Source organism: Artibeus jamaicensis, unplaced genomic scaffold, assembly GCF_021234435.1.
Source record: "Artibeus jamaicensis isolate MK-2021 breed Jamaican fruit bat unplaced genomic scaffold, CSHL_Jam_final contig_391, whole genome shotgun sequence".
NCBI lineage: Eukaryota > Metazoa > Chordata > Mammalia > Chiroptera > Phyllostomidae > Artibeus > Artibeus jamaicensis.
Window position 1 is genome coordinate 27,070,085 of NW_026521814.1, and position 20,674 is coordinate 27,090,758.

Below are 20,674 nucleotides of genomic sequence, written 5' to 3' on the forward strand. Positions count from 1 at the left end.
GAGCAACTGCGTAGACAAGATTTTTTAAATGCAACTATTTAAAGAAAACAAATACAGAGCAATTTAATAAAATTAACTACTTGGGTTAATTTACTATTCATTACCTACCATAGTTGTTAACATTGCTAAGCTTTACTTAAGAATCTAATTGGCTATTCACAATAAACTGTGAATAAACTGTGAATAGCCAATTGAAATATAAGTTCAAGAGAAATTTAAAATACTTGTATTTAGATAAATACTGGACATAAATGCTTTGTTAGTAGACAGAATCCTTCAATACTTATAGTTACTGGGCCTATTATTCCTAATTCCCACATCCACAAACCTTAAACTACCACATATAGTTTAAAGATACTATATATTCCTCAAGATTACAAATTCAGTCACTTTTGCTTCTAGAACTGTCAAGGTTTTCTGTTTTGAAAAAAGAGGGATAGGTGGTTTACCTTTATGTCAGACAAACAAATAATTTTTTGCTTAAACTCTGTATATATTTATATATTCTTGACATTAAAGTATTCATAGAATTTTTTGTTATTTACACATTTCTAACAAAATTTGCAGTTAATAGAAGATAGTTCAAAAAATTAGAGATGTTTGTAGTAATCTTCAGTCTTCATTTTTCTTGTTTGCCTGTGGAGCTCAGGGTCACACTGTTTCCAATGCAAACACATTGATTAAACTTCCTAAAACTGTCTTTATAGAATTCAAAAAATGCAAAAAACAGACCACAAAACTGGGTTACAATTATTTTGAAGACAAATTGTCACTAAGACATTGGGGGAAGATTCAGAATACCATAAGGGAACAATAATGAATTTATACTCCTAAAAATTACAACAGACTGAGCATATATGTAATATTTATATGCATAAAAAGCGTGAGGGATTTATGTGACTAAAGAAAGGATTGCAAAATAAAACAGAGAGGGACAAATGCAATCATCATTTTGTAAATAAAATACATTTAGGACACTGTTCATGATTTACTTGTACAATTTAACATAAATGACAACAATTTCAAGGAATTACAGTTTATACTCTCAATGATTTTAAGTTATGCAATGAATGAGACTAGAGAGTGACAAGAATATGTAAGATTATTATAATATTTGACTAAATTTTACTATCATGTACAGCAAACATATGTGTTATACACTCTCAGGAACTATTTTATGATTGAGGGTTAAAGAAACAGCCAATTTTTGAATACTGTAAATAACAGATTTGTGACTTAAAATCATGTGTACTTGATTACAAACTTTGTTTTCAACTATTTTTTCCTTTTTCTATTGTTGTTCAACTAGAGTTGTCCCCATTTCACTCTCCCGCAACTCAAATTTTTTCCAAAGATTGTCCTTTATACAAAGGGAAAATTAATATGAAATCACCAATTCCTAAGAAGTTAGTCTCATAAAAGCAGTGCTGTTTGTAGTATTGATATAAAACTCTCATTAAGAACATTCTGCTAAAATATATAAAGAATGATAAAGTCAAGTGTGAACAATTCTGGTGTCATTATAATTAACTTAAATTAATTCTCCTCATAATATTCCAGAAAATTTTTCTGTATAGTGTAGTTATTTTTTCTTGCATTGATTTTTTATCAGTATGTCTACTTACTTTATGTGGATAAAAATATTAGAAAATACTAAAAAAGAAAAAAGATACTGATATTTATCTATCATCTATCTATGCAAAAGTGAAGTATACAGGCAAACTATTGGCTAAGTTAAATTTCAATCTATGAATTAATTTCCACTATGTCATAGTAAATTCTTTGTTGATTCTACCCAAAATTCTGGACAGAGTTAAAAAGTATTTTTTTAGGAAAAAAACATGAAAGAATAAACAAGAACAGGAGATAGATTCTGGAAGAAAATCACCAGCTCCAGCTGACTGCTTTATATTCCTATTTAACTGAAGGAAGGCCAAGTTAGCAGAGCAAAAGGGGATTAAAACTTCAGTACAAAATCTACAGTCTTGCTGATCTGAAGGAGCAGTGCACAGAGTGGGGGCAACTGTAATTGCTGTGGAGTAAGGTAGGATACCAAGAAGAGAAGACATATTTTGTGTATAAACTCTGCCTCCAATTTTGAGGAACATCAACCCATGCATCCACGGACAGAACCCAACTAAGGAAAAAGCCATCCAACCGAGATTTTAGCTACCAAATAAGACACAAAATTGCAGCTTGAGCCAAAGTATGTTAATTGTCTTCATGCAATTTAATCAACACTCTTCAAAAAATGTAACAGATCCAGAGTTTCCACAATAGAGCAGTCGAGACATTCTGTATAAAACCCAGAAGTACTCATAGAAAGAATGAAAAGTATGGCCATTCTTGAAAAAAGACAGCGAGTCTCAAGATGAGGCATATGTTTGAATTAACCCATATTTTAAAGTTCCCAGAAAAGCTATGCCTACAAACATAGATAGAAACATGCTCACAGGAGCAGGACACTGAACACCATAGCGCATATACATTCTATGACAGCTGGAAAAGATGTAATAAGTAGAATTCCCATGTTCTTGGACCAAAATACTCAGTTTTTAAGTAGCTAGTTTTTCTCCAAATGACCTAGAGATTCACAATACTCCTAAAATGATTATGTATAAGTGAAATAAAAAAAGATTTTGATATTTAGGAAAAAAAGAAAGAAAACGCTGTGGAATTTGTTATCTTCAAAGACTACAAAAAAGCCAATGTAGTCAAGACATGATGACAAACGGACTGATGAACATTATCAAGAGAAAATTATATGGGGAGAGCAGAAACAAATCTCGTTTAAAGTCATTGGCCTTTGGAGAATGGTGTCGAAAGCATATAATAAAGAAAGGAAGTCTTTCCAAAAATGTTTGGAATAACTGGATAACCATGAAAAGCATGTTGATTTTACTACACACCATACTCAAAACTTAATTGAAGGTAGGTAATAGACATAAATTTACAAACTGAGGTCATAAAAATTTAAAAATAAAAGACAATATTGCACTAAACATATAGTATTAAGAAATTCAGGTTTATTAAGCAAAAATTCCCCAAAGGATTCCTAGAACAGTGCTACTAAAATATCAACTGTACCTGTGCTACTCATGAAATGCTATTTTTAGTATCCATGACAAAATAAGTACACAAATTAAGAATGTTTTAAAATTATTACAGCAAAATTACATTCGCAGGATATTTCCCAAGATTCTCCCAGAAGATTTCACTCTGTGTTACCAGGATACTGTCTCATAATCTTCTAGAAGAGTTCTGCAGGAAGTGCAGTGTCTTTGCATGGGCGCTATTTCATATACTGCACTTTTAACTTCTCTATGACAATATAAGCCTAGACATTGCAAATAAATGCTATGGAAATTTTATAGCAACTGGCATTGCCAGAACATTGACTGGTGTATAGATCAGCTCAGGCGTTTTTGAATTTTCACGATGAGTCAAATGTGGGGCAACCTGCATCCTAGTCAGAAGCAGTAGGATTACAATACAAAGTTGGTATTTTAAAAGTAGTCTATTAGTTGCTTCTTCAAAGTGTGTGAAAGGAGAGGATATGTATTTATTTTTAAGATAGTTCCATATAAATTTTTGAAGTGTTTGTTCTATGTCTGTGAAATATGCCATTGGTACTTTAATAGGTATTGCACTGAATCTGTATATTGCTTTGGGTAGTATGGACATTTCGATGATGTTAATTCTTCCAATCCATGAACAAGGTATATGTTTCCATTTGTTTGTGTCTTCCCTGATTTCTTTCTTCAGGGCTGTGTAGTTTTCTGCATACAGGTCTTTTACCTCCTTAGTTAGGTTTATTCCCAGATATTTTATTTGAAAAATAACTAAATAAAATTATTTAAAAAATAAATAAAAATAAAAATAAATAAATAAGTAAAACTAAAGGAAAAAAGATAATTGGTTATTTGTTATAATTCTAAATTTAGACACTTACAGTTAAAATTATTGGGCAAATCATGTAAGTAAAGTACTTATTTCAGTTTTAAATTAAGGAAGGCAAACTACAATTCACTGGCATTATTTGTAAAACAAAAAAATGCATGAATTTCTGTGTGACAGTTGTGGTAACACAAAGGATGATGATGCAAGTTATTGAAAAATATGAAGACTGAATTGTATTAGTTTTCTCCAGAATGTGAGAATTCATATGTTGTTTGCTTTATAACCATGAGTTAAGTGCTAAAACCAATATGTTTTCTTGCAGACTTATACTAGCTAACAAAATAACAAATCCATAACATACTTAATAGCATTTAGAGACAATAATAAATGATTGAATTAAAAATTAAACTACCATATGACCCAGCAATCCCACTTCTGGATCTTTACCCATAAAAAAATTAAAAAACACAAATTCAAAAAGATATATGCCCATCTGTGTTCGCTGAAGCATTGCTTGTAATAACCAAGATATGGAAGCGACCTAAGGGTCCATCAATAGACAATGGGATACAGAAGATGTGGTATATAGTATATAAAATGGAACAGTACTCAGCCATATAAAAGAATAAAATTTCATCATTTGCAACATGGATGGACCTTGAGGGTATTATGCTAAGTGAAATAACTCAGACATATGATTTAACTATATGTGGAATCTAAAAAAACAAAATACACAAATAAAACAAAAGACTGGAAGCAGACACATACAAACAGAGAACATACTGATTATTGCTAGACAGGAGAGGAGTGGGGAGATAGGCAAAGAAGGGTGTTGTGGATTAAGAAATATAAACTTCAGGTTCTAAAATTTAGTATAGGGATGTAAAGTACAGAAGAGAGAATATTCTCAATGATATTGCATTAACTGTCTATGATACCAGAAGTGTAGTAGATGTATTGCAGTAATCATTTTGTATACGAATGTATAATATGTAAAAGGTATTAATAATCATTTCATATATAAAAGGTATATAAATATCTAATCACTATGTTGTTGTACACTTGATACTAATATAATATTCTTTGTCAACCATAATTTAAAAATAAATTTTAAAAATCATTAAGTTAAAATCTTAATGATTTCACATCAATGAAATCATTCTTTGAAATAATTTTGAATTTAAATGCTTACAGTAGTAGCATACATGAACACTACTTCACAAGTCTGTGAAAATATCAGTGGAAAGCTATAGCAAAAAGGTTAACTAAAAATGTTTGATGATACTGAGACAAAATCTGAAATTCAGCTAGTTTCCATGAACACCAGTGCTCCAAATACACAAGAACTGGCTGGCAATGCAGAAGGCCCTTTCCGAAGAAATGAAGCAAAATAGTTCTCTTTGCAGCTTGCCGAGTCTACAGAGGTGGCTAACATGGTCTTGCAGTCCAATCCACACCTTCAAAGTGTTGTAACATAACTGGTTCATTATTTTATTCTCTAGAACTCTGTTCTTCTTATGCATTAACTTGTATCGTACCTTCCATTAAAATCCATGTGGCTTCCGTTCTTTTGTTCTGTGTTGTCATTTATGATTTTAATGATCTGGAAACCTCTGAGTAAGGAAGAGTTTCTGCAGCACATTGCTATGTCCCATAATTTGAAAATAAATATCAGTGAAATAAAGCATGTTCCTGATCTGCCATGTCGGCAGAACATTATTACTGAAACTGTTAAAACAGAATGACTTGTATTTTTCCTCAGTATATAGAAGTTTAATGGATCCAGTATTTATTTCTCTCATTTAAAGTTAAATTTAACTGTCAATTTGCAGGATCATTTTAGAGAATGTGCTACTAGTAAATGATTAAAGATGCATTATGGAAATCAGTATTTCTTGCTCCATTTCAGAAAAGTGACATTAATAGAAAACTGAAGTTTGCTGAAATCACTGAGAAAACTCTAGCATGAGAATTATTAGACAATACACAAAAAGAATATAAACACACATTATTACTCATAATTAACTTTATCAATGTAACCTAAATTTCATAGTTAACAAAGAAAAATGTTTATTTGTCACAATTAATGATTAAAATTTCAGATATCTTGAATTTTTATTTAAAGTCTGCATGTAGGTATTTAAATGGAAACTTGATATTTCTCCTATAATTTTTTTTTAGGGACAATTGCATAATGACAAAATATATGAGCATGTCAATGATATTCTTGTTACACATCTAGATGCCACTATGAAAAATGTGTATAGTTTTGTATTTATTCTGTTCTTTCCTATGCTTGCTCTAATTATACTTATACAATGTATAGGTCTTATCAGAACATATTTTTATATCTGTGATGTCTAATAAATAAAGCTGCATTTCATTTCATTTTTTCACTTTATTTTACTACATATTGCAAAATGATTAGATCAAAATGCATTAGAAACTTAAGGCAAATAATAAAGCAAATATTCCTAAATCATGAAATTATTTTACAAATTAATCTATCCTAAAATAGTATAAATTACATTAATATTCCATTAAAATCTCATGGCCCACAAAAATGGGAATTCTAATTCACATAAGAATTGTGAATTAATGCTTTAAAAAATGAGGCATATAGAACATTAGCAATAATTTCATAGATTTATTAAGTATACATTAAATTAAAAATTAGGATATTATTTCATTTTTCTGCAGAAATATAGGACTATTTTTGAAGTTCCACATTGGAATTCTATTAAAAGAAAGTGAGACTGACAGAGAGAAAATTTGAATACTAAGCAATCAGCATACTCGCTTACCTTTGACACAGACAAGACTGTGCACTAATGTCCATAGTTTCCCAAATTTACACCTGTACACCTGCACACCTTTCCCATGTATACTTGTACATGTTAGGCAGACTGAAGTATTTCAAGTATCTCTCATACTTGAAACTTTGCATAGGGCAAGCCTTTAAAAATAGTAATTGATTAATTAATTTTATTGTTATTCAAGTACAGTTGTCTCCATTTTCCCTCCACAACTCCTCACTGCCACACCCATCCCTGTGTCCTACCCTCCATCCTATCTGCTTTGCTTTTGTCCATGTGTCTTTATACATGTTCCTTGATGATGCTTCCACTATTTACCCCCATTATCCTACTCCCTCTTTCCCTCTAGTTACTGTCAGTTTGTTCTTTATTTCCATGCCTCTGGTTATATTTTGTTTGTTTTGTTAATTAGGTTCTACTTATAAGTGAGATCAGATCCTATGGTATTTGTTTTTACCACCTGCCTTATCTCACTTAGAGTAATGTTCTCCAGTTCCATCCATGCTGCCATGAAGGGCAGGGGCTCCTTCTTTTTGTCTGCTGCATGTTATTCCAATGTGTAAATGTACCATTGTTTTTAAATCCATTCATTTACTGATGGGCACTTAGGTTGCTTCCAACACTTGTCTATTATAAATTGTGCTGTTATGAACATTGAGGTGTATAGGTTCTTTAGAATTGGTATTTCAGAATTCTTAGGGTATAATCCAAGCAGTGGGATTGCTGGGTCAAAAGGTGGCTGCATTTTTAGTTTTCTGAGGAAATTTCATACTGATTTGTAAAGTGGCTGTACCAGTCTGCATTCCCACCAACAGTGCACTAGAGTTCCTTTTTCTCCACAACCTCGGCAGCACTTGTTTGTTGATTTGGTTATGAAGGCTATTCTTACCAGTGTGAAGTGTTATTTCTTGAGAAAGAAGAACAAACTAGGAGGAACCACAGTACCTGATATCAAACTACATTATAAGGCCATAGTTATGGCCTTATACCAAACAGTCTGGTACTGGCATGAGAACATACTCATAGATCAATAGAACAGAACAGGGAGCCCAGAAATAAACCCAAGTATCTGTGGTCAATTAATATACAAAAGGGGACAGAAACATAAAATGGAGTTAAAATAGCCTTTTCAGCAAATGATGTTGGGAGATCTGAGCAGCTACATACAAAAAGATGATACTCAACCCCAAACTTACACAATACACAAAAATAAACACAAGGTGGATAAAAGACAAATATAAGTCATGACACCAAAAGTCCTAAAAGAGAACATAGGCAGGAAACTCTCAGACATCCTACGCAGCAGTATATCCACCCATATATCCCCTGGAGCAAAGGACATAAAGGAAAGAATAAACAAATGGGACTTAATCAAAATCAAAAGTTTCTGCACAGCTGAAGAAAACATGAGCAAAATGAAAAGGGAATGAAATGTATGGGAAAATATGTTTGCAAACAACGCCTTGGACAAGGGTTTGATATCTAAAATATATTAAGAACTCACATGACTCCAGGCCAAGAAGACAAACAACCCAATTAAAAATGGGCGAAGGATCTGAGGACTTCTTCAAGGAGGACAGACAGAGCACCCAGAGACATAGAAAGGATGCTCAGCATCACTAACCATCAGAGAGATTCAATTTAAAATAATTTTATTTTACTGTAAAAAAGAGAGGGAGCAATGAAAGGAATGGGTTCCACCTCTAGGTGCGGCAGAAACAAAAGCAGCACTATTACCTGAAGGAAATGAGACCAGAATGTGCAGACAGTTTAGTAATGGTGTTATGTTTAAGTCATCTGCACTTCAAATATACTTAATTGGTAGATCGGGTGGAATTTGCCCTAACAATTCTGGGTGCAACAACCTGTACAGAGGGGCACGTGTGCTTGTATGGTCAGGATGGCTCCATCAGCCTGACGGGCAGAGCAGAGAGAGCTCCGTGTCCTGCACGTGGATTTCCAGAGCAAAGGAGCCCAACACAGTAGAACTTTCATTTACTACACCTTCAGTTTTTCAAATATCCAATAAAACAAACAACGATTGTTTAGATTAAATGATAACCTTACAGGAAAAAATTCTAATACTCCAGTGAAATCTGGGTTCTCAAACTCGATTCTTTCCAGAGAACTGTTTGAGAAGCTATTTGTTTGAAAATGGAATCTTCTTGTTTTGCTTATGCATCTCCTTAGAGATGCGTGACTGATCATAGAAGTATCAGCATGAAAGAGCTGCCTGGTAGAGAATCGAGGGCTGATGTGTCATTAGGCAGCCTAGACATTTTTCCAAGAACAACTTGTCAAGAATTGAGTTGTTTGAGAGCCAAGGTGTTTGAGAGCTGAGGTTCGACTGTTCTTGTCATATGTTGATCATTTATTTCCTTGAAAGTGAGAAATAAGTACTCTACGTGTGTTATCTCTTTTAATTTTCTTATTATGCTCAAAGTAACTGTGAAATCTTTATGAAATTATTACATGGAATATATAATAAGAATGTTAATAGAACATATAATCATAGAATTCATCTGTCTATATTTAAAATGTATTGTATCTTAAGCTCTACCTGCATAGGTTTACATATATGTATAACTACAGTATATCTATATATTTATGATAGAGTAAATTTTATAATAATCATACACAAAACTATTTAATATCACAATTGATTTTACTACTATTCTCTTATTTCCTGAGAATAAATATTGAAACTTATCCAATAAACCACGCAGCAGGTAAATAATTATATTCAATGTCAAGTACCACCTATCTAGTCATTTCATGCATATTTTCAAGACACAGTATAAATGGCACATAGCTTATGTGCAAATCCTTTGTATCTTTGTAAAAATGAACAGGTCCCAACAGCTATTTAATGCCCAGTGTATGTCTACTATACTGAGGAGATTTGTCTTTATTATGCTTTTGACACAGGTAAAGAATGAGAAATGTAACAATCCCTAAAATTCTGGCCTAAAATACTTCAGGTTTTATTCAAGAAACCCTCATAAAACTCAACTACTCAACAGGTAAAACTACTATACAATAACTTAGGAGGAAAAACAAGGACCCATTTATCTCAGCATGTGAAAGCCATCTTGGGATATTCTTTTCATTCTATGGAGTTTCAGTCTTCACTATATTAATCATTAAGCTATTACAATTTTGTATGTCCTTTAGTTATTTTTAAGTATTTGGCTTTACCTACTTCTGTTGTTGTGTACTCAATCAAATGAGTGTTTATAATTAGAGGCAATGAATTTCTAAAAGTGAACAAAAACAAATAAGTAGAATATAATTATTTTAAAATACATTTTGACTAGATTTAGTATTTGTTAAAAGAAACTTTAAAATAAGATAAAACTTGAGTAACTAGTTTTATTAGTCATTATTCTTGGCTGTAAATCAAAAGCCCATGATTTTAATATGATCATGCTGTTGACCCTCATTATGAAATTGCAGGCATATCTCACCAGACTCAAAATTTTTATCTGAATTAAATGTCAGTAAGGTAAATTAAATGTATTTTCTTGTAAAACAATGGGGTAAAGTATTTTTCTGTGGTATGATCCTAAATCCCTACACTGAAGCCCTAACCCACCAGTGTCACTGTGTTTGGAGCAAGGAGGTCATTAAAGTGAAATGAGGTTGGGGGGCAGGGTGAGACACTGACCTCATAGGATCAGTGTCCTTATAAAGAAGACACAAGGGAGGGCTAGCTGCCCCTCTCCAGGCACTCAGACAAAGACGCGGTCATGAGATGGACAACCTAAAAGACAAAACAAACACATAAACACAAATAAAACAAAAACAGACTCATAGATACAAGAAACATACTGTTCTGTTCATTAACAGAGAGGTGAGAAGTTAGAGGTAGGTAAAATGGGTGAAGAAGATTAACAGTTACAAACTTCCAAGTATAATATAAAGAAGGTATGAGGATGTAATTCGTAGGGTGGGAAATAAAATAAATAACATTGCAATAATATTTTATGGTGACTGATGGTCATTACACTCACCATGGGAATAATTTTATAATGTATATCAAAATCAAGTCACTATGATATGCACCAGAAACTAATAGCATGTTTCATGTTCATTACATATTAATAATCACTCAATCTGTGTCTCTAAGGGAAGGCTGACAAGTGCCAACATTGAACCTGTCAATTATAATTCACCTCTTTATCAGAAAGCTCTCTCTTGCTTTAGGGAAAATTGGAAAACACTATGAAAGGGCCAGCATTTCATCACACAGAAGAGGATGATAGGTAAAAGTCATGCAAGGACACATAAATGAACACAAAGCTATCTTAATTTAATGTCAGTTAATCATGTACCCACTTCTCTAATTCAAAGAACAAAATATCCTAAGGTAGCCCTGTGGAGGCACACTGAGAGAAGAAACATACAGAAGCTTATTTGGAAAATATTTATTTCCATAGTCCATACATGAGTATTTCTCATGTATAACTGTGTAACCGTAGTTAAGGCTTCATTTATATGTAGGTCCTAATAGTGAAGATTAAGGTAATAGGCTTTATCATAAGTTAGAACTTGCTTGGTAACTGCTCTACTCTGTAACACTTCTAAATTATTGGGGGATGTTATAAGTTACTTTTTCCTAGGTTGCAAAATATGAATAAATATAATATATTGACATATATTTTTAAGGATTCAGTGATCTTCAATTCAAGCGAGTTCCTTCTCTGCTCTACAGTTTTAACAAACCAGTTATTCACAGCTTGAGATGTGATCTTTTTATGTCTTGTGAAGTAAAAATACCATGTGCAGGGTAGAAGAACAATTTCTGAGGTAACTATAAGAAAACATCACTCAAACAGAGAGCAATGCAGTACATATATTTAATACTACACTCTGAATAGTAGAAAAAGAAAACAAAACCTTTCTTTATTATATGTTTGTGTTTTATTAACTTTTCTCTTAAATATGTCATATAATGCCTTTATATTAGTAGGTAACCCTACATATTTTATGATTAAATAAATATATATACTATGAGTATGTGCTAATTTTTATTTTACTGGTATGTGAATAATAAAAAGTTTAGTCAATATAAGCAAAGATATCCATCATAAAATAAAGTGAAATTTATTGCACAATTATTTTTGTCAATATAAAAGTATGTCACTAATGATGAAGAAAACCAATTATGAAAAGAAAAAAATAATAAACACACACACACACCCAAAGATATCCCTGCCTGCATATGACTGAACTGCTGATAAGGAGGACTCAGACTAGACTGTTCCAGGGCTGTGAACAACAGTAAACCTGTTTGCAAAGTGGCATTTTCTCACTTGGCCTCCTTGCCACATAAATTGAATATAGCAAAGAGAATGGCCGAACTGCAGGCAAATGTTTACAAAATATCTAACATCAATGTTGAATACCCCTTCTCACTTTTCATCATATTGACAAATTATTACACTTTGGTGAATTTGCTTTTTGCAAAGACAAATCAGTAATTTTTTTGTTTTTCAGGAAAATAGTATTGCATTAAAAATGTTATAAAGTAAAAATAAAAGAAAGAAGGCAGACAGTGAGATGGTTTTGCTGGTATTAGTGTTCTTGGATTTCTCTCCAGAGACACATTTGGAGCTAATGATTTTCTCTGCTGTGTCTCCCGAGATAGATCAAATCTTCAAATCTCCAAATCAAAGATGTACCAAAATAGCTAAATAAAATAGAATAAAACAAAACAAATCAGTAAATGTCTTTGGCATTTATGGAAGTTTAATGCCATCACAATGAAACATTAGGACTGATCAAAAATAACCATAGTGGAGGCAGCCATTGTGTTTCCTTGCATTATCGCTAGTGGTGGAAATAATCTTTATTCTTTATATTTCTTCTGTTTAATACCCTTAGTAATTAAATAATGGCCAAAAGGACACATTTTTTCATGTCTCGTGGAACACTTTTGGTACTCACAGCAACTTTTCCTTCTATCAGAGCTCCAGCAGCCTGGGTAGATGTCTTTGTTTTAAGGAGTGCTACCCTCTTTTGTCATGCACAGTATTAAAGACAAACATATTATTTCTAGATCTGAACACAGATGAAAATAGTACACATTCTAAAAATATTATAATTATTTATGATGTCAAGTAATTCCTGCTTAGTTCATTAGTGGCTTTTATTTATGTGTAATTGACACATAACATATTAGTTTCAGGTTATGATGAAATGATTCAATATTTGTATATACAGTGTTGCAAAATGATCACTACAGTAAGTCTAGTTAAATTTAATCACCATACATAGTTATAACAGTTTTCTTTTGAAATGAGAACTTTTAAAATCTACTCTCTTTGCAACTTTCAACTATGCAACACAGTACTAACCATGGTCCCCATGCTGTACATGACATCCCTGACCGACTTATGTTGTAACTGGAAAGTTTGCGTCCTTTTGCCACTGTCTGTTCTCTAGGTTAGAGATTTCAATACTAGTATATCACCAAGTGCGTTTGAACTCAGATACCACATCGCAGTAGGAAGGAATGTAAATGTAAAGTGCTGTCACTGGGGAAAATTTCATGGCGATGAAATAGCAGAGCACACATACCCCTGTGCTCATGTCTCCAGGACAGATGCTCATTCCACATGTATCAAACTGCATGAATCATGGGAAGGGCTTCAGAAGGGGGTCAACTGCCCATAAAACTCCTGCAATTGTTAGGTAGAAGATCAAAGGTGACTTTGTCATAGATGGATAAACCTTTCTGGTCAAGAAAACACTCTAATTAAACAGGAAAGCTTCCAGTGCAGGTGAAGTTTGATGCTTTTTTCCACTTGACTTAATGAGAATGAGGCTCCAGGGTACATGTCTCTTAATAGCCCCTCTCAAGTAACTAGAACAATTCTCATAATGCTGCTACCTTAAATTTAAATTTCAGCAATCATAAGCTGAAAGTGACTCTCACTGTCATGTTACAGCTGGTTAATACCTTTTTCAAAGCCCATTTTAGCAATTTATAGAATAAAGTTTCCCTAATTAAGAGTAACAAGAAACTTCATAGAAGATCTTATACCCTTGAATTTACACCAAATTGCATATGCCTAGTCTATTGCCAAAAGTAGCCAAAGAAAATGTATGTCACTCTATCATGTAACAATCCATTTCTGAAATTTATAGTTGTAAAAATAAATGTTCATTTTATCTATGCAAATTTTACTTTTATTAGATAGAGATAACAATGATATCATCTATGTAAAAGTTAATAAATTTGATGATGTATAAATTTGTTTTCCAATTTTTCAGTCTAAATCTATATTGGTTCTGTTACATATTAAGCACAAGTCATAAATCATATAAATAGTTATTTAAAGTTGAAAATTGGCAATGTGAATTGCTTAAAACTTGTAAGTTGCAGTGCATTTCATATTAATTTGCCAATTAGCAAAGCAATGATTTTAAGGTTTGTGAACTCAGCTGGTTTCATTTTCTTGATTGGATTAAATTATTATAAATGTATGTAATTAAATAAGTAATGTTAATTTTTGTGAAATACTTATTGCGATCAAATAACTATTTTTGCACTAAGTTTTCATATCATTTTTCATTAACTTTCTCAATGCAGTTGTATAAAGTGTTGCTAAAATTAGAATTCATTAGTGTTGCCAAGTAAAAGTAAATTATTCAACATTTAAGAGTAATGCTTATACTTCTAAAATAAATAAATAAACAAATACTCATGGGCACATAAATAAATGGCTATATCAGAAACATACTTGAATATATTAAAACATTAAAATATTAAATTTTTAAAATTTAAGAAAACAATTATTCTCTTTGTTGTCAGAAAAGATGATGGTTCTTAGATTTTAATAATCAATTACTATAGTGGGTTGAATATGTCGGCCCAAATTTACATCTGTCTGGATCCTGGAATGTGATCTTATTTGGAAGTTGGGTCTTTGCAGATATAATTAATTAAAGATCTTAAGATGAAATCATTCTGCACACAGTCCATAAATTTAATGACTGGTGACATCATACAAAAGAAATTTTGAAATCAGAAAGAGATCCAGGGAGAAGAAAGGCACGTGAAGATGCAGCGAAGATCAGAGTGATGCGTCTGCGAGGCAAGAACACCAGGCATTGCCAGCAGCTGCCCGTGGAGGCCACTTCACCCTACACATGCGTGAATTTTCAGGACTGTTGCCAATAACCAGTCAAAGTTGTTGAAGAATGCGCCTCTATCATAGAACTCCCCCCACTTCACCTTATCCCGCGTTCCTTATCTGTAGCCAAAGTAAAATTCTTTCAAAACGACTTACATCTTTCTTCTCTAAAACATAATCATAATGTATGAAAGCACTCATCACCAGGGTGACAGACACAAGGCCTTCTCTAGTTAGCTCTGCTGCTGGGATTCAGACCTCACGACCCAGAGCCTTACCTTTTCTGGCTAGCAAATGACTTAATAAATTCTTTCTTTTAAAAGGCTTTCAGCCCTGGCTGGTGTGGCTCAGTGGAGTGAGTGCTAGCCTCCCAACCAAAGGGTGGCCAGTTCAATCCCCAGTTAGGGCACATGTCTGAGTTGTAAGACAGGTCCCCAGTAGGGGATGTGTGAGAGGCAACCATACTTGATGTTTTTCTCCCTCTTTCTCCCTTCCCTCCCCTTTCCCTTACAATAAGTAAAATGTTTAAGGAAAGTAAATAAATAAATAAAAGGCTCTCAGCCATTGAAATTAAGAATTTTGTTTAACAAGGCTGTAGGATATTTTTTAAGTTAATTCATTAGTTGCTGAAATTTTATAGTCTTAGTATAATAGTCTTAAAACAGCCACCCCCACTCCTATTCTCTACTATTCATTAACAGTAATCCAAATAAAAACATAATGAAAGAACCAGTGAATGCAGGGAAGAAGATGAGGTTAAAGTCACTCAAAATACAGGTTGTATTTTACAAAAGTAGAGAGTAACTATATAACTAAAAATATTTATTTGTGTATGTTGAAAAACATTACATATTTTAAACATACTCATGTTTTATGAAGTTCATATATATCTCTTTTTCTTCTGCATCTGATTATTTTTTATTCCTGAATTGGCTCATTTTTTCCATATTTCTCTAATGATTCTAATCCAATTAAGTTGTATTTCCACAAAAGGCTTAGAAACATTTTGAAGCAGCAAAATGTTCCATTCTCATTTTGTTTTAATGTGTGCATGCAGAAACCTATACATTTATTTATTTATTCTAGATATATATTTATTCCAGGTAAAAATGTCTTTTAAATTAATATCTTATACAGTTGTTAATAGAATTGAATTATGAACACACTTATTTCCATTTCTAAATAGCAAATTTAAATTAAATATTATCCCAAATGACACAATTTGTTATTACTTAAAATATAAATTTTAGACATTATAAATGCAATAATGCGACCTCAATTTCTCATTTGTATGCAAAAACAATTTTTATGCCGACACCACTCTTTAGGAGAGTAATTTCTTAGGTGTACAGTTTAAAGCAATTTCCAGTTAATTTTTAGGTACAAAAAGGGAAACAAAAAAACTTATTAAGAAAATATAGTCGCTATTTGAAGTAGAGAAAGTGCCGCAGTAAGAGAAGAACTTTTAAGACAAAGTAAATTCTGACTGTATTTTTTTAAAAGGACAGCATCAAAAGGAAACTCAATTTTAATTTATTTAGCAATAAGTATTTATTTTTAAGAAGTGATTTTCTTTTATGCCCAATGATAGAAACATTTGAGAACAGAATACACAATATACATTAGAGAGTTAATATCTAGCATTACCGGGTGAAATTTTATACTGCTTTAAGAATTTTATAACTATTTATGTGAAGAAAAATATTCAGGGGCAGAATAAATATTTGCCACCCTTAAACAATTTTAAAATAAATTTAATTAGATGTCATTGTTTTCCACCTCCATAGTGACTTTAACTTCTCATTCAGTGGTGCCCTTCCCTCTTAATTACCTGTTTAACTGTTGCCAGGCTGCACGGTCTACCATAAGAATTACTTTTCCATTTTTCATTTACAGTGACCCAAAGATTTAGAGTATAATCAGTACCATTTTACCTATGAAGAAATTGAAACACCAAAATTTTAGTAATTTTCTCAAACAAATACAGCTTGTTAAATAAACAGAGTCAATATTCAAATTAAGCATAAAGCATGTTGCCTCTAGTAAAGTCAGGGATTTCCTGTGTTCTGCCTTTTGTCTTGGGGAGTCTCACATAATAGCTGTTGAATGTTGGATCACTCTTTAACTCAAAATATAGTTCAAATAAAAATAGTCATCAGCTCCTTTATCCTCCTCCTAGGATAAAGTACAATATCTTACTGTTAAAACCAGTTTTGATATTAGTTTTTTAATCAAACTTCTTTATGATATAACTTAAGTTATGATATAGCTTTTAAGCACACAAAGTATCTCACTTGTTTTCTGATTGACTCTAAATTCCAAACTTGTACCATGAAAGGGGAGAAAAAAGATGTACAAAATAATCCAGGTTCGGTCACACTTTTAAAATATCTGTGCATGTCCCGGTATGGGGGCAAAACTGTGTGATGGAAAAGGCTGTGCTACAAGGCCACTGGGTTTTTAAAAGGAAAAGTGAGGTTGTTTTGTTTTGTTTTGTTTAAGCCGAAAGATGGAGAGAACTCAAACAAAACTAGAGTCCTTAAGATTGGGTTGCTCTGTTTAACTTACTGTAACAAGGTGGCTATTTCCTTTTTCCCTTTCAGTATTTGCAGCTACAATGATTACAGGCACAATGGGTTAATCCAGAACACCTGTTAAACTTCAAGAAGTTCTCGCTAATCACAATGACCTAGAAGTGAGATTTTAGGCCATCAAGTTTAACACTCTAGGATGACATTCCTTCGGAGTCCTAGGCTGCTGAAAGAGTTAGAGGTGCCTCCCCATTTGCGAAGTATTGATTTTTTTTCTCTTGGATCACTGAAAGGTTTTTTGGACCATTGCAACTAAATTAGAAATATATGAACACATATCTCTTTTAAAAAGCAGAATATTAAGGAAGTTTATCTGCAAAAGTAAAGTTACAGTTTCAGTTTAGAATTATAATGCACTTTTAAAAACTACATTAATCTTTCCTCTCAACTTAGATATTTTTATCTATGCTATTTCATTCTTTCCAGCAATAAGAATTATATAAACTTAATTTCTAGAGCAGTTAATTTAGGGTGGAATATAAAAGTTGAGTTTATCTATTACAGCTTTCTACAATATCAGTGATAATGTTTTTCTCTTACTTCCAGTAGTTAACTAGGCCATGGCTTATATATGTTCGAAAAGGTTCCCATTTCCCTCAATTTCCCAAAGTATTTTTTTGCATTTCTTAAATGTACAAATAGGATGTATTTAAATTTAGAGTTAGCATAGCTATCTAATGGTTAATTATTAAATGTCAAGTGAATGAATCAGGGAAATATTATGTGAAGCAATACATTAGTATATTAGTGGTTATGAACTCCCAATTAAAACAGTATTAGCCGTGGTTGGTGTGGCTCAGTGGATTGAGTGCTGGCTTTCAAACAAAAGTGTCCCTGTTTCAATTCCCAGTCAGGGCACATGCCTGGGTTGTGGGCCAAGTCCCCAGGAGGGGGCACATGAGAGGCAACCACACATTGATGTTTCTCTCCCTGTCTTTCTACCTCCCTTCCCCTCTCTGTAATAAATACATAAATAAAATATAAAAGAAAGTAGTTTATTTAAAAAGACACTATTAGACAACTCTGAGAAAAGATATATACTATAATATCATGATTTTCTGGGAAGATGCCAAAGGGGTAAATGGACTAAAACACTAGAGTAACAAAGGGTACAGAAGGTCTTTCAAGCCTGAAGTGTGAGCAAAAAGAGTTGATATTTTTTAATTTATTTTTTAAGGTTTTTTATTTATTTATCTTTAGAGGGGAAGGGAAGGAGAGAGGGAGAGAAATATCAATGTATGGTTGCCTCTCGTGTCCCCTGCTGGGAACTGGCCTGCAATCCAGGCATGCGCCCTGACTGGGAATCGAACCGTGGTTGCTTGGTTCCCAGGCCTGTGCTCAATCCATTGAGCTACACCAGCCAGGGCAATATTTTTTAAAATAAACTAAGAAGTTTGAAAACCGATAGATTCATGCTAAGATAATTTTTGTAATTTACAATTTTAACTTAAGCTAACATGTACCACTCACAAGTGTTTGGGCTCCAATTTCTATTAAGAAAACAATGCCCAAAGTCCCAACTCAGTGCTAAATTTAAATAAAATTTATAGCAGAAAAGTAATTTAAGGATTTTTCCCAAAATGGAGAATTCTGTGAGTACCACTGCAGTCTAGATCTTTGCATATATCCTATCTGAACAAAATCCGCCCTGGAGTGTTTCTTCCTGAGAATCCCTAGGGTGAATGATTTGTCTAAGTCCAGACAGAGTTCAAGGACATTTTGTATACCTGTGAAGATAAACAATTATGTGAAAAGCTGGCTCTAAAGTCACCCATAGAATATTCTGGATGTAATCTACTGGTTTTAGCACTCTACAGCTTTGCAAATTGCAATACATTTAATTAATAAAATCACTCTGTAGCTATCTTTTAATCATATCATCTTTCTATATCAGAATAAGTAATAGGTATCTATGTATCTACTATCAGGCAACAAATGAGCCATAAACACACAAGCTAAAAACAACAAATATTTATTATATCTCAGTTTGTTAGTAAGAAACTCTCATGGCATGGATTAACTGGATGCTGCTGGTTCAAAAGCCAAACTGTCAGTTGGGGTGTAATCTTATCTGAGAGCTTAGTCGCAGAGAATCCACTTCCAGCATCACTTACATGTCAGTTGGCAGACCTGAGGCCCTCTCTAGCTACTGCCTGTAGACACATTTCTATGCCATATGGCTTCTCCATATTGCTGCACATAACATTGCAGTTTGCTTATCCAAGAAGGAGGAATTCAAGAGACAGAGAAACAAATCTCTTTAGGTTATATATTCATTACATGAGCTTTTATGTATTAAGGATTTAAAGAGATGAAAAACAAATGTGGATTTTTAAAAACACTGCTTTTGAGATCTAGAGACATTTTCACCTTTGTTTCCTTCTCAAGTCTAAGTTTCCTTGGAAAAATGTGCAGTGTAAAGAGCTCAACATACTGCAATCAGAGCATTTTGTCATGGCTTTCAGAAAGAAATTACCTCTAAATTATGCAAATTGCCTTAATCAACTGGATAAATATGAGTGTGAACAAACCACAGAGTGTTGTTGGAAATTCATTGATATGCATGTTATCATATTCATCATTCGCATTGTTAGTAAAAGGCCTGTGAGAACCCCAGGAAAACAGGGGTTTCCCATTTCAGTTCTTGCTCTCCAGTACTTATCTATGCTTCATTGTTTTAGTTATTGCTACCGTCAGTCCACTTGATAACAATGTACATAAAGTCATGAAAAAAATAAGTGGGCGGAATGTTGTTTGCTGACTGATTATAAGAGCAGTTTGATAATTTTTATAGTTTTTTTTAGTTTTATTGATAAAGAAATTGACATAACTTTTTAGAATTTTTTTGTATTAAAGCAGAAATGCACATACCCAAATATTTTTTTAAAAGGAAGCACATTCTTAAACCAGCTATCTAAATATGATTAAGTTTACTTTTGAAATCATGACAAATATACTGACTAAAGACATAAATAAGAAAAATATTCTTTAGTCCATGGTGATACAAAAACAATCATTAGAACTAGAAAAATAATTTATGCTGTATTGAGTTTTGCACATTATTACCGCCAATGGAACAGGAACTTGAACTCTTCAGAGCAAGACCTGCTGTTTATGCAACACCTTCCTGCCATCTTACAGACACTATATCCCAGAAAACATTCCCTGAGGTGATGGTTACAGCTAACACTGACTTTTAAATGCTCCCTCTCATTCATTTTTTATG